Here is a 13,122-nt window from a genome sequence, read left to right as displayed (position 1 = left end):
AAATGGGTTAAGGCCATTGCCTCCCCTACTAATGACCACAAAGTAGTGCTGAAGTTGTTCAACAAAATCATCTCCCCAAGATTTGGCGTGCCTAAGGCTGTGATAAGCGATAACGGATCTTATTTTGTTCACAATGCTTTCCAAAAGATGTTGAGGAAACATGGAGTTCATCAACGGTTCGGCCTTCCATATCATCCTCAATCGAGCGGCCAAGTCGAGGTCTCCAATCGTCAAATTAAGCTCATTCTTGAGAAGACGGTTGCAAGGAATAGAAAGGATTGGTCGAACAAGTTAGATGATGCTCTTTGGGCTTATAGAACGGCTTTTAAGACGCCTATTGGTACCACTCCATATCGCCTTATCTATGGAAAATCGTGCCATCTCCCGGTAGAGCTTGAACATCGTGCCTTATGGGCTATCAAGAAGATAAATTTTGACTTAGCTAGTGCGGGGGAGAAGAGGTGGTTGGATCTTCATGAGCTAGAGGAACTTCGACTTGATGCTTACGATTGTGCTAGCACCTACAAGGCTTGCTCCAAAGAGGTTCATGACAAGTTGATTGAGAAAAAGGAGTTTTGTGTAGGTGACAAAGTCCTCCTCTACAATTCAAGGATGAAGTTGTTTCCCGAAAAGCTCATGTCAAGATGGAGTGGACCATTCTTGGTGAAAGATGATTTTGATAATGGTGCCGTGGAGATTTCTCCTTTGAACTCCTCATCTTCATTCAAAGTTAATGGTCATCGGCTCAAGAAGTACTATGACGGAGTGTTTGTTGGACTTGTTCCCAAGATGATTCTTTTCACGCCACCTTGAGATGGTGGTGCACGTCGAGCTCACGACGTTAACCAAAAGCGCTTACGGGAGGCAACCCGGATTCTCATCTCATTTTTTTTTTTTCTTTTCTTTTCTTTTTTTTTCCTTGATTGGTTTTTGATTTTATTTTTGAGTTAGTTTTGTGTTTGTCTTGTAGGTCGAGCATTATCATCGCTTGTTGAAAAAAAAAAGGGAGTTCCCGCGGTTGCCCCGCAGTCTCTCCGCGGGCGCGGGAGATTCTGGAGAGGGCGCCCCCTGCTGGAGAGGGCGCGGGCCTCAATTCGACCAAATTTGAAGCTTCATTCCAGGAAGTCCCCGTGGTCGCCCCGCGGTCTCTCTGCGGGCGCGGAAGGTTTTGGAGCGGGCGCTCCATGTTTGGAGAGGGCGCGGCCTAAATTCAAGCAAATTTGGAACCCAATTCCAGGGACTTCCCGCGGTTGCCCCGCGGTCTCTCCGCGGGCGCGGCAGGTTTTTGAGAGGGCGCGACAAATCTAGAGAGGGTGTGGCCCCCCATCAGGTACTAAAATTCTAAAATTCCAGGGAGTCCCCGCGGTTGCCCCGCGGTCTTGCCGCGGGCGCGAGAGATTTACCGCGGGCGCGGCATGTTCGGGAGAGGGCGCGGCGATCTGGGTTTATTACCCGGGCGCGCCCCTCTTCTCTCTCTCTCCTCTCTTATTTTCTCATCTTCTCCTAATTTTTCCCCTTTCTCTCTCTACCTCCTCTCAAACCCTAGCCCCAAAACATCAATTTCTCACAAATTCCTTCAACTTTTGCCCAAATTTTTCACAAATTCTTCCATTTTCCTCCATTTTCAACACCCCTCCTCTTCTTTCTCGTGCTTCTTTGGGAAATTTTGGGTCTTTGAAGTGCTTTGAGTTTAATTTGAGTCTCCAATCTTGGTATACTTCTAACCTTTGTAATATTTTTGCCAATTTCAATTGATTTCTTTACATTGGTTTGTTTACCTTGAATTTGAGCATGATTTTTGTGTTTTATGGTTGATTTATGGGAAAATTGGTATATTTGGGTGATTGTTACTTTTTCTTGTTGATTCATGATTATATTGTTGAATGATTGTTGATATTGTAGTTTGTTGTTGGATTTTGGTTGTTGTGTTGATTGGAACAGGTACCTTGTAGTTTGTGGTGGTTTGGTTGGATTTGTAAGGAGGTTTGTGAGTAATTTTTGGAGGAAGTTGATTTGTTTGAGGGAGTTTGTTGTGTTCTTGTGACTTGTGTGAATTTTGTTAAAATGGATTTGATAAGAAGAGTCAAAAGTAGCAAGAAGCGCTCAAACCAATCCCCCGGCCAATCTTCTCAAGGCCACTCCTCAAACCCTCATCCCCAACCGCATTCCACAACTCAAGATGATGCTCCTCCTCCTCCTTTACCCCCTCTCAAATTTTGGAACCGGTCTAAACAAACCCCCATCTATAACAAAATGAAAGACCGGAAGTTTAGACCCTCCCGGCATTACTATCGTGAGGATATGGCCAAGTTAGGAATTAAAAATGACCTTTACATCCTCCTTGATAACCTTAGCTTGGGTGAGTTTCTAAAATCGGCCCCTAGAACCTATTTAGAGCCTTCCATTGAATTTTTCTCCACATTTGAGTTCAATAAGGTGGGGGAAACCGATTTTATTATTTCCTTCCAACTCTTCAATGTCAAACACACCATGAACCTAGCCGAGTTCAATGTAGCCCTTGTTTTCAACCCCAATGGTGATATCTTCGAGCCCCTTATCTCCCTTGTCCAATCTGAGTATAATGAGGTTTTTTGGTGGAGAACCATAGCCAACAAGAGGGAGTTTGATTCGAAAAAGTCTCTTGCTAGTGAGATTATCCATCCGGCCCTTAGGATCCTTCATAGAATTCTTGGGTATTCGGTTTTTAATAAGCAAGATTTGGGGAAGTTGTTTAGGGAGGAGATTATGGTGTTATGGATGGCTACCAAGCCGGAGTTAGGATCAAGGATTAATTTTGGCTATATCTTCATGAATTGTTGCAAGGATATAATGCATGGGGTCAAAACGGGGGAAATTCATTGTGGGGGCATGGTGACACGTCTTGTGTCGTATTTTAAGCAAGAGGGGTTCTTGAAGTCTTGCGTTCCGGTTGGAAGGAGGGAAGACGTGTGGATTAGTTTGAATCAAGTTAACACCTTACGTTTCATAACTAGCACTAGGAGAACCGGCACCTACTCTTGGCTAGTGAGAAATACCCACCATTGCCTTCTCCCTAACCCGGCCGCCACCTCCATCCTTCGTGAGGCTAGGAACATTTGGATGGTCCCTAGGGACAATGGGAGGATTGAGGATGAGATGGAGGAGGATGATGAGATTGATGGGGGTGATGAGAATGATGAGGAAGAGGAGGACGGAGGAGGAGATGAATATGATGAAGAGCAACAACAACCGCCTCTACAACAACAGCATGAGCATTTTCATGATCATGCTCAAGGAAGAAGAAGAGAAAGAAGACGACAACAACAACAACAACAGCAGCAAGGTTTCCAAGGGGATTCTTATCTCTGAGAGATGGAGGCCATGAGAGACCAAATGGAGCACATGCAATTGAGCATGCAAGGTATGTACTCGGACCACCAAACTTTGGCTTATAAAACTAGCGTATTGTATGACGCTAATGTGCGTAGGGGGGAGGTCACACCTCCGGTCAACTACCCTTATGTGCCGCCCCAACAAGGGCCGATACCTTCATGGGGTGGTGACAACCTCCCTACGTACCCATATTGGCCCGGGGTGGAGGACCCCGATATGCCAAGACGTGATTTCCCACCTTATGATTATAGGGTCTCGGGGGGGAATGATTATCGGGGTGATCCCGCATATTACTATGTTCACCCCCATCACCCCGAGCCCCTTGTTCAGCCTGAGCCCTATGACCAATTAACCCGATCCGAACTTGACCTATTCCAGGGTCATTATGGTTTTCCTCCTGGTTACACCGGAGGTTGGGATACGGGTGATGATGGTGCCGGCCCTAGTGGCCAATAGTCCCCTTATGCATGTTTGTTCCCCTTTTTGTTCTCCCCTTTCCCTATTTTTCATGATTATAGGCATCGCGGTCGATGCCTTCATTTTGTGAGGGGGGAGGGTCAAAAAGGATGTTTTATGTTGGTTTGGGGAAGCACCTGGGGCTCGGTGGGAAGTCTTTGATAAGGCTTTTGGTTGATTTTTGCTAATGGTCTTGTTGGTCTGTTGCTTGTTGTTTTGGTTCATTTCTTGATGTTTTTGGAAGTTTCTTAAAAAAAAAAAAAAGAATAAATAGAAATTTTGATGATGATGGTTTCTCTAGGTCTTTGTATATAATTTGTATCTAAGTGTTTTATTGGTTGCTTTTGTTTGGAAGTTACTAACAATTTCATTTTGTATATATAGCCTTTTTCTTTAACTCACCTTGCTCGTAGCCTATGCTTTGGATTGCGGAACCTTTTGGAGATGCACATTCCTACTCCTTGGGTACTTTAATTTAGAGCGGATGCTTGGTGAGGCCTTTCTTATTTTCCCTTTTTATTTTCACTTCTTCATTTTCTTGGTTGCTTAGATTAAGATTAGATTTAGGAGAAGTTGAACGGTTTGAGGATGTATGATTTTAACACCTAGTGTGTTTGGGGTCTTTGGCGATGTGGCCATTAGACCGCTTGTATGTCGATTGGGATAAACGTGTTATGATTGCGTCTTTGCTCTTTTCCTCTTTCCCTTTCTTGTCCTTGTCTAAGTTTTCCATTCTTTTCTTTTCTTTTCTTTCCTTTTCTTTTAATCTTGTTTGTGTGCATAACTTTTTGAGGCTTTATTTTCACTCTTTCTCTTTTTGAAAATTGGACTTGTATGCACTGGACTTTTGCTTTTGAATAATGGTCTTCTTAGGTAATAATGGTATGCACGGTTTTAGATTACGTTTGGTTGATTCTAGGATAAAGCATGCTAAGATAGTTGTCTAGAACTAGGGGGATCATGAAACCGGATTCTTCTCGTTTGTGGCATGTTGGTAGTTGCTCCCTATCTTTGATTTGACACCCTTAGTGAGTCTTTGCTACAACCATGTGAGATTTATATTTGTTCAAGCTTTCATCATACTCTTGCATGAGCGGCATGGATCCTTGATTTTCGCAAACCTAATCTAGAATTTTAGCGTATGATTCCTAAGACCGTGACCGAACTACCTAGGAAGGACAAAGGCAAGTTTTTCAGGGAGGTAATTTTCTCTTTCTAGGATAGTCACTTTTTGGTTTGGGATACATTTGCCTACTTGTTACCCTTTTGAACCCTTTTCCCTCTTTTCAAGCCGCATAATTAGATATCTTGAGCCTTTTGTTTTGTTCTCCTTCTTTTTGGTTTTTGTGAATCAAGGGTCAATGTTTGGTGATTGTGGTCTATGAAGTTGGGGTTTGGTTTGAATTGGTACACATAATTGAGTTGTTTATATTTGGTAAATAATGGCAAATGCTTATGTAAAACCCGTCCTTAGTAAAAAAAAATGGGCAAGGACTAATGCTTTTAAGGAGTTCAAGGAATTTCAAACAATTTTATTAATGTGAAAATTCCTTCTAAAAAAAAAACAAAAAAAAAATAAAAAAATAAAAAAATAAGTGTCTTTCTCCTCTCTATGCATTGAGGACAATGTTTCTTTTAGCTTGGGGGGAAAGCGCTTGCGCTTTTTGTTCTAATGATTGTAGATTGTTGCTTTGAATATGCTTGGGGGTGTTAATACGTTTTTGTTTGGTGATTACTTAAGTTCGGTGTTGAGATTTGGCTGGTCTTTGCTTCACAATTTAGGATAACCACCAAATTTTAAATTTTAAGCCTACCTTAACCCTTCTTGCCTTGCGTTACAACCTTGGGGAAGACCTTTGGACCTAGGAGTTAAGTCTTTCATCGGTGGAGGGAATCATAGGTTGTAGACTAAGGAAAGGGGATGCGAAATCAAGATGTCGAGTAGCCCAAAAATTTGATCCTTTTCCGGTTCCTTCGTGGAATCTATGAGATGCTCATTAAGGGGAGACATGAGATTAGTAGGGGGAACGCGGTAAGACCGTTTGGGATGAAAGTGGAATGTGATAACTAGTTCCTATGCTTAGCATATTTATGTTTCAATCAACCTTAGGTATCTTATAACGTGCATACCATAATTCTCTTTAGAAAGGTTGTTATTCATTTGAATTATAGTCTCTTTGTAAAGTCCATTTTGTAAAGATTTTGTTTCCTTTTTCCTCTTTATTTTCCTTCTCTGGCTTGCCTCTTGGGGGTTTGGTGGAGAGTTATGGGTAAACTCTTAGGATACCCTTACGAGAGCATCACTCGTCCTCTAGAGCGACCTAGGGGTTTAAATGGCTTGTTGTAGCTAAAAACAACCGTGATTCCTACGACAGTGAGTCTTAGTGTAAATTCTCGCCCCTCTTTTTCTTTTTGCTTCGAATAAGCCCTTCTTATTCCTTTTAGCCTTTGTTTTGCTCAGGACGAGCAAAAGTCTAGCTTGGGGGAATTTGATAAGTGTCATTTATGGCACTCATAGGGTAGTCTTTTAGGGTTATTTCTTTCCCCTTTTCATACTTTCTTCTCTTATTTTTGGTCCTTTTTCCTTTAGTTTCTCGTTTCCCTCTTTTCTTTATGATTCTCGTGTTTTTATCGTGTTTTCCTTTATTTGTCTCTTTTTCCCTTTTATTTCCTTTCTTTGTGTACTTGTGTAGGTATTGTGAGAATCACTTTGGCAAAGGACTCAATTTGGGACTTTAATGATCAAGCAAGGAAGAAGCATTTGGCTAGAGAGGGCTTGGAGATGCCTCGGAGAGGTTTCCAAGGCAATCCAGCAGGCCACGGGCGCGGGTCATCTCGCCGCGGGCGCGGGCCCATGTTATTCAAAATTTGCCAAAACTTGGTAGGAACTTGCCGCGGTTGCCCCGCGGGCTCTCCGAGGGCGCGGATAAAATGAAGAGGCCGCTCCATTCTGAGAGACCGCGGCCCCCTGATCAGGCTTTGGGAGCAGGGGATTAACCGCGGGCGCAGGTTTCACTGCCGCGAGCGAGGATCTCTGTTGCCGCGGGCGCGGGGTCTGCCCAGATAGCCCGCGGAGGGTTCTGTACCCATTTTTCCGCGGGCGCGGGTCTATCGAGAGAGGGCGCGGGAGCTGCCAATATCTTCTTTGCTTATAAATAGAATTGTATTTCCTTTTGGAAAGGAACTTTTTTGATAATTTTTCATTAGCTTAGTTTTAGAGAGAGAATCTAGAGAGAAGTTAGAGAGAAGTTCTTTGTTTTAGATTTGTAACTCAACATTTGACCAATCAAGTTTGGATTTCTTCTTTTTCAATCATCAATATTAGTAAGAATCTCTTCCTTCTTTCATCTTTTACTTACTTGCTATTAGAGTTTTGCTTGTTACTTGTTCTTCTTTGGATTTGAATTCGATATTGTTGATTATTTTTTATTTCTCTTAGATTTTGATATAGAAATGAAGATTAAAGCACTTTCTAGTTATTTGTTCTTGAATTTCACCATGATTAGTGAGTAGATTAGTTGCTAGGGAAAGGGGGAAGCATGTTAGATTAATGATAATGCTAGTTGATGCTCTTTGATTGATTGATTTCTTGCAATTAAATTGGTTGACATAGTTTTGCATGTGATTGATTAGACTAGGAGTGATCAACCTATAAGATTAATCTAGATTGCATTGCAACTCTTAATGACATGAACAATCGAATTGAAAGTTGCTCTAATTGATTGGGTTTGCTTGTGATTCTTCTTGATTTGCCTTTCATAGTGACACCTAGATTGGCCTATAGGAGATAGCATTTGAACTCTCTTGATTGCTACTATTGTTTGTCCATTGCAATACTTTAATTAATTGATTGAGCTCTAAACTAGCATTATCATTGAACTTGCATGTGGAACCCATATCCCTAGTGTTTAGACCTTTGTTTTACTTGATTAGACTTGCTTTTTTTTACCATAGTGCCAACCATAATATCAACTCCATCTTCGAGGTAGCTTGACTTAGACTCTAGTTTTCATCATTGCATTCCCTAGGGATCGACCCTTAACTTGCCCTATATTCATATAAGGTTGGGTAGGTGTTTACAAATTTTGTTTGACTTGGGGAAAGGGGTACATAACGACATACATTTTCCACTCGTCACTAAGCAATAAAAATCAAATATTTAACCCTAACATGATACTAACAATCATAAATATTAGGAAGAACATAGGAGGCATTGTGACAATCATATTTAATATTAAATTACCATAGACATGATACGAGGAATATCATAATAACAATATAAACATGATTTCTACATCATAATATCAATTAAAAAAATCATTAAAGTACTTACTTCGATGCCTCGTACCTCTTTCTAATAACAAAATACACACGTTAGTAACTTGAAGGAAAATAATAATCAAAACAATTAAATTAAATAATTGAAATAGAGAATTGGGACCAAACCCTCAGAAATTAAACCTTTCACGTCTACGGAGAAGGAAACTTTGAATATGGCTAGGTGTTTCTAGACCTTGCGAATGCGGAATTTTGTATATAAAAGACTAATTTAGAAAAGAGAAAGAGAGAGATGAATGAATGATCAGAGAGAATTTTGATGAGAATTAGCGAATAATTAAAGAGAGTGAAAAAGAATTGAAAACTGGTTGTAGGTGAATGAAAACGGAGTTTTTACGACGTTATTTATAGAGAAAATCAGCCAAAAGATAAAATTAACAAAACAGAGTATTGGCGCAACTGAAACAGAGCTAGCGCCAGGCGTCAATGCTTAGCGCCAGGCGCCAATTGCTGGCGTTTGGCGCCAACACTGTTTTTGACGCGCTTTCTCAAACTAGATAAATATTGTCGTACAGGAGGATAAAATCGTATATTTTCCTCAAAAATGCTCTTTGATTTTAATTAAAACTCTGAAATGTCAACAAAAGTCAATTTATCCATGCTAATTGAATTAGGAATGAAAAGAACTTTCTAGAAGAATCTAGAAGACTAAAACCATTCCTAATTGCATTAGGAATGATAAATCTATATTAGGCCCTCCCCTAGATCATAGGGCCGCATATAAAGCTCAAACCGGGCCCAGTTCAGGAAATTGGCCATAACTTCCTCAATATTCATCGGTATTGGGCTTATAATATATCGTTGGAAAGCTCTTGTCAAGCTCCATCCAACTGCACTACTATTGGACCCATATCATAGACCAACCAAATAGGATTGGCTGTTTTCTTAAAATAAGTTTTCAAAACAGAGAGAATAGAAAAGAAATTAAAACTATCTGCAACACTACACTTTCCACACTTTCACTTCATTCGATTATGATTCGACGTGAAAGGTACTCATCAGTGGGTTTGGTTTTGGGGAGACACAAATGGGTGTCTACACAATCAAGAACAACAATGATGATATTTGATTTTCTAAATTTTGATTATAAAATTAAATTTTCTGGATGATTTTTAAAAATAAAAATTGATTTTCAATGTATTCTTAACAAAAAATACATGTATTTTCAATTATACATACATGTATAATACATTTTGGCGTTTTAAAATAAAGGAAAAATTGACCAATAATAACATGCCATGTCTGCATATTATGGTGTCCTTTTTTGAAGAATGACATAGTAGACTTATCCTTCATCACCACGTACCAGTTAGTGTCTTACTTCACTTTCTTAGCTTGCACTTCATCGTCCGGCAGTAAGCCATGAACTTTGTATGCCATTATGTCTGTGAACCAAGCTCGTTGCTTCCCGATGCAATTCACCTGCTCCTTTTCAGCGATACATCTTTCCTCTAGGACTTCCACCATCAACGTCCTTGTGAGACTCTGCAGGGTGGAACAAGCTAACTTTGATAGCGCGTCAGCTTGGGAGTTTCCCGCTCTCGGGACCAAGTCTATATGGAAGTGGACTAGCTAAGTTGCCATCTCCTTTACCTTGGTTTCATACTTCAGCGTTGTGGATTCCCTAATCTTACAATCCCCCTTTAGATGACTAGCTACAAGCTGAGAGTTTGTCTGCAGATGGACTTTCTTGGCCATGACTGCGCTACTCCTACGCAGGCCTGTCAAAGTCGCCTCATACTCTGCCTCGTTGTTTGATGCCTTAAATTTTAACTAATGGCATACTCAAATATGTTTCCTTATAGGGATGTCATTATGATCCCTACTCCGCTCCCTGTTTGAGCTGATGATCCATCTACCTCCACCTTCCGAATTCCAACATCATCTTCTTTTTCCTCGTACGAGGCTTCCATGATGAAGTCTTCTAGGGCTTGCCCTTTGATAGCTGCCCTAGGTTTGACCTCAAACTCATACTCGGAGAGCTTAATGGCCCACTTCAAGAGTCTGCCTGACGCGTCCATTTTTTGTAATGCTTTCATTAGTGGGTGAATTGTGAGGATTTGTATTATGTGCGCGTCAAAATATGGTTTCAAATTCCTTGCTATAGTTACTACCACAAAAGCAAACTTCTCCACCAATGGGTACATTTGCTCGGCCTCAGTCAGCACATGGCTCACAAAGTATATTGGTCTTTGCTGCTTTTGTGTCTCTACCCGGAGAACAACTGCGATTGTTTGAATTGACGCAGAAATGTACAACTGTAATTTTTCTTTCAGCTCTGGGCTGATCATTGTTGGGAGCTTAGTCAGATGCTCTTTGATGCCCTCAAAGGCTTCTTTTTCTGCGGCTCCCCGCTTAAATTACATGTTCCCTTTCAGCAGCTGGTAGAACGGTAAAGCTTTGTCGGCTGACTTCCTGATGAACCTGGGTCAGTGCGGCCATTTTGCCTGTCAATCGCATGATCTCCTTAATGCACTTAGGCTCGGGCAAGCTCAGGACTGCTTCAACCTTCTCCGGATTTGCATTTATCCCTCTATCGCTGACTAGGAAGCCTGGAAACTTTGCCAAGCTTACCCCGAAGACACATTTCTTCGGGTTAAGTTTGATGTTATACTTGTTTAGGGTGGAAGTTAAGTTTGATGTTATACTTGTTTAGGGTGGAAAATGTTTCCTCCAGATCCATGATATGCCCTGCCTGCATAACGCTCTTAACAATTAAGTCGTCCACGTATGCCTAAGCATTCCTACCCTTCTACTGCATGAACACTCTATCCATTGTCTTCTGAAAAGTAGCTCCAGCATTCTTCAACCCGAAGGGCATAGCTATGTAATTGTACACTCCCCCCTCGGTGATGAATGCGGTTTTATACCGGTCTGGGTTATGCAAATTGATTTGATGGTATCCTGAGAAGGCATCCATGAAGCTTAACAGGGCGTGCCCGCTGGTTGAATCTACCAGCTGATCGATTCGCAGCAGCGGGTAACAGTCTTTTGGGCATGCTTTATTAAGATCTGTGAAATCAATACACAACCTCTATTGGCCATTTTCCTTCTTCACCATGACCACGTTAGCTAGCCACTCCGGGTAATCGCAGGTCTTAATAAACCCAGTTTCTAGGAGTTTTTCCACTTCATCCTGAATCGCCCGATTTTTCTCCGTGGAGAAGCTTTGTTTTTTCTGCCTTACTGGTTTAACATCTTCCTTCACGTTCAGCCTGTGGACCATAACTGCAGGGTCAATTTCGGGCATCTCATCTACTAAAAATGCGAATATGTCCTTGTTCTTCCTCAACAATTCTATGAGGTGCACCCCCACTCCAGGATCAATGTCCTTAACAATTTTTACTGTTCTTAAAGGATCACCTTCTGTGAGCTCAACTGTAACATGCTCCCCGCTGGGAAGCGGTCTAGCCATCTCTTCCTTTGCAAGCTCAAAATTTTCAATGGCCAGCTTTTGTTTATCCTTCTCCCTTTGATATTCTTCGCCCTTTCTTTTTCTTGACTTTTTCTCAACTTGTTCAACGGATCTTTGCTCTAAGAGTGGCTGCTGTCTGGTCCTAGCAGGATGCTTTTTATGTAACATTGTTGAGCTGTTTTCTGGCTTCCCTTGAGCTTTGCTTACCGCCCTCCATTGGTTGTGTAAGCCATGGCAAGATGATAGGTGGAAACCACTCCACCAATCTTGTGGATGAGTGGCCTCCCCATGATCACATTGTAAGGTGAAGGAGAGTTTATCACCAGAAAATCTGCTCGAATATCGTATCTTTGTGATATTTCTCCTACTCGGACTGAGAGCTCGATTATACCTTCCGGGGTCAATCTAGATCCGTTATACTCGGTGACTTCATAACTCACCCTTTTTAGGTCCTTTCTGTCTAACTTCAGCTCTTTGAACGCGCTGATATATATGATGTTGGATGAGCTCCCCCAATCTATCAATACTCGGTCTACCTCCCATTTTGCAATTCTCATCGTTACTACCAGAGGATCATCATGAGGATAGATTATGCCCTTCTTTTCATGCTCATCAAATGTAGCTCGCGACTGCGGGGAAAGAGGTGGCCACCTGCACTTCTCATTATGGTTTATCTGATGTATCATTACTCGCAGGTCTGCCCACGCCCTGTTCACTGTTCCGCCATGCATCGGTCCTCCGCTGATCACATACACCCTGCCTTTTGGCTTGTTGTCTCTGTCTCTATCCTCACCGGGACCTCTATGACCTCCTTTTCTGGTCACAGGCTACCCTGTCTTCTTCTCTTCTTTTAAGGGGATCAGCCTGCTGTTTGAACTAGTTCAGATACCCTCTTTGAACTAGGTATACTATGTTGTCTTTCACGTGTGTGCATTCATCACTTGTGTGGCCGTGGTCCCTATGGAAGTCACACCACTTGCTGGGATCACGGTTCCTATTAACCATCCTTGGAGGTCTTTGCCACTTGTCATCAGCTTTGTTCACGTTGAAAATGTGGGATCTCGAGTGAGTGAGCGGGGTATACTAGTCAAACCTTCTAGGTCTTCCTCCCCTCTTCGGGTCTACCCTTCTCACCCGAACAGCTCGATCTGCCTCCCTGTGACCTTGCTTAGCTTTGCTGGGTTGGTCATTCCTTGCTGTGTTTTCTGCCCGGGTGACTTTTTCCAGCTTAACTTGGTCGTTTGGCGCCTTCCTGCTCAGCATTGCTCTATCAGTCTCGTCCTCCTTGATGAACTCGTGCGCTTTACCTAGCTCTTCAGCTAACGTCTTGAGGCTCTTACGCCCCATATACGCTCTTAACGGTGAGCCTGTTAGCAAACTGCTCTGCATTGCCAGCAACGCTACCTCTTGGCTCATGTTTGGGATGGTTGTTGCCTCCTTGTTGAATCTGGTGATAAATTCCCTCGGGGGCTCATCTTTCCCCTGAAATAGTGACATCAACTCAGTTGTCATCTTAGTTCGATCTACCAAGGTGATAAAAT

At 42.1% G+C, this 13,122-nt stretch overlaps 1 pseudogene; it reads left to right on the top strand.

Annotated features, from left to right (window-relative positions):
* Positions 1-13,122, top strand: part of LOC145640054 (uncharacterized) — a 198,152-nt pseudogene that overhangs the window by 68,875 nt on the left and 116,155 nt on the right.

Source organism: Chenopodium album, chromosome 7 (genome assembly GCF_948465745.1).
Source record: "Chenopodium album chromosome 7, dcCheAlbu1.1, whole genome shotgun sequence".
Taxonomy (NCBI): Eukaryota; Viridiplantae; Streptophyta; class Magnoliopsida; order Caryophyllales; family Amaranthaceae; genus Chenopodium; species Chenopodium album.
Note: the sequence above shows the minus strand (reverse complement) of the source record. Positions and strands in the feature narration are given on the sequence as shown.